This window comes from Notothenia coriiceps, unplaced genomic scaffold (genome assembly GCF_000735185.1).
Source record: "Notothenia coriiceps isolate Sejong01 unplaced genomic scaffold, NC01 NC01_scaffold00022980, whole genome shotgun sequence".
NCBI lineage: Eukaryota > Metazoa > Chordata > Actinopteri > Perciformes > Nototheniidae > Notothenia > Notothenia coriiceps.
In genome coordinates, this window is record NW_011355681.1 from 1 (window position 1) to 2402 (window position 2402).

At 40.9% G+C, this 2402-nt stretch overlaps 1 long non-coding RNA gene across 1 annotated transcript; it reads left to right on the plus strand.

The window, feature by feature from the left end:
• Nucleotides 1–2065, plus strand: LOC104954196 (uncharacterized). Its single transcript, XR_799309.1, has 4 exons — nucleotides 1–21; nucleotides 400–520; nucleotides 1279–1347; nucleotides 1963–2065. It is a non-coding gene; the product is annotated as an uncharacterized lncRNA (long non-coding RNA).
• The last annotated feature ends 337 nt before the right edge of the window (nucleotides 2066–2402 follow it).

Here is a 2402-nt window from a genome sequence, read left to right on the forward strand (position 1 = left end):
CAATCCTCTACTTGGCTCAGGGTGCGTGGGCCTAATACTGTACAACAGGCATTATTCCTTTTCCACATCAGACAAAGTAGTTTGACAATGTGCCAGAATAAACTCAGCCACCTTTACGTTTATTTTTACCACATGTGCTTTCTACTGTGACAAAGTCAAAATGTCACCATGCTGTAGCAGTTATTGTATGGCCATTAACCACTGCTGTTCACTTTTAGATTAACAGAAGTTTGATTAAAAAAAGTCATCAATGTGTGTACAACTTACAAAAGTGTGCATACACATCTATAGCTTTGACCTAGCCTAGTGGGTTATGCATTTGATTTATAAATGACCTGCAAACCTCTCCAATTAAAGTAAAAGCACATTGAAACATCTGTTGTTTACTGTTTACCCCAGGAGTGTTTGATGAGTGTGACACCGAGGTGGATGTGCTCCACTGGTCCAGACACAATGTTTTTCTGCTCTACGACATGGGAATCTTCACAGCACTGCTGGAGCTGCTTAGCATGGAGATAGAGTGAGTAAGACACGCCGAATATGCTCGGGATGTACGAGTTGTTGAATATGTTTTTTAACTTTTTCAAAAGATTTAAAAAATGCTATCGAAGCCACATGCTAGAATGTCCTTTTGAGCTTGGATTTGCTTGATGAGGTGCAAAAAAGTTAAAATATTTATTTTAAATATATGTACACTAGGCAAAGGCCTGCAGCAAAAAAAGGAAGGAGTGGGCTTCCAAATTGCCATTATGGTCCTCAGGTAAAGGAAAACAATTTTTCCCACAATCTTTCATCGGGGGGCTGTCATGATACCAAAAGATCACAGGTTCAAGCCCTGAAAAAGCCTTCAAAGATCAAAATTCTCTGAGTATCCTCCTGTGTTAGAAGACCTAGTCCCTCAGCACATCCCTTTCTTCCCTTTCAAGGTTTATGAGGATAGGAAGACAGACACAGAAAGGCTTTGAGAGAGAGGAAAATAGATACTGTATAGGAATAGAGCAAACGCACCGCCTGTGATCCACACTTCAAATATTCCGTCGAGGACGCGTTGCAGTAGCGGCTCCTTCAAGTCAGTTTTGTTGCTGCTGGTGTCAGCCTCAGTTTGGGATCCTGCGCTTCTTTGTTGTTACATAAGCTGCTCTGAGGCATCATGCACAGTATGGCATGCTGCACGGCAAAGCAGTGTAAGCAAACTAGCAAACACTCACATGGTGCTGCTTATACACCTATTTTTCAAATAGACCAGTAAAATGATGCAGTATTTACTTGTGTGTGCAGCAATAACCAGGCGTGCAGCAGTGCAGTGAGGAAGCCTGCCATCTCTCTTGCAGACAGCACGGAGCTCAGGTAAGAAATATATAAGCTCATGACTCACAGCCTATTCCTCTCACTTCACACAAAAGGAATGCCAATAAGTACAAGAATATCTTCCAATCCTTCAATCTTATGCCTCTTGCTCTTTCTATTATATACTTCATTCTCTGACATTTATTTTCTGCTTCTACATAATGGAATTGATTTTTGAACAAAGTAGGCTGAGCAGCCCCTCTGCACACACACACAGCTGCATACCAAGTCATACGCTAACAAATAATAACAGGCTGCAGGAGTGGATTTGCACTTAATTGCTGCTACGGAACTGAAAGGCATTACAGTGATTTTGAGGCTTTGTTGAGGGGACAAAGCGTCCTAATGTACAAAGACCCCGCCTCAGGTAATTGTGAATGGATGATGTATTATCCTGGCAGAGAATACGAATAATTTCCTCTTGTACCTCTTTGAACAAGAAAATTGCACTTAGTCCTTCTTTGTTGTTACTCTTTACGTCCTCCACCATATTAATGCCTCTTGTACTTGTAGAACTTTTTAGGACAATTATTTATTGTGTTGCGTACCAGGGAAATGTCTAACACACACGCACACATACACGCAAGCTAAGAAATTTGTTTTTTTTCCTTGCAGAGTCTTACTGAGCATCATGTACCTTATGGTGGAGACTGTTAGAGTTCAAACGGAGGATGACAGACCAGAGTGGAGGGCAGCAAGAGAAGCCTTCAAGAATGAGCTAGGTAGGGGGGTGTGTGTGTGTGTGTGTGTGTGTGTGTGTGTGTGTGTGTGTGTTCCTGCTTGTACAAGTGGGTGTCTTTTCTGAAGTGTACTTGTCATTGAGACAGATTGTTGGAGATCTGATTCCATTTATCTTTCAAATTAGATTTTTTGGCCTGAAAATGATTTTTTCATATCTGTGCTTATTTACATCAGTGTGTGAAAAACCCTTTTTCTAAAATCCTTCTTTAGCTCTTTACTTTGCTTGAATGCACATCATGGCTGGGTTTATTATGACTTTGAACTAAATTCATCCTGACACGAGACAAGATTCTCTTTGTAAAAACATATCTGGC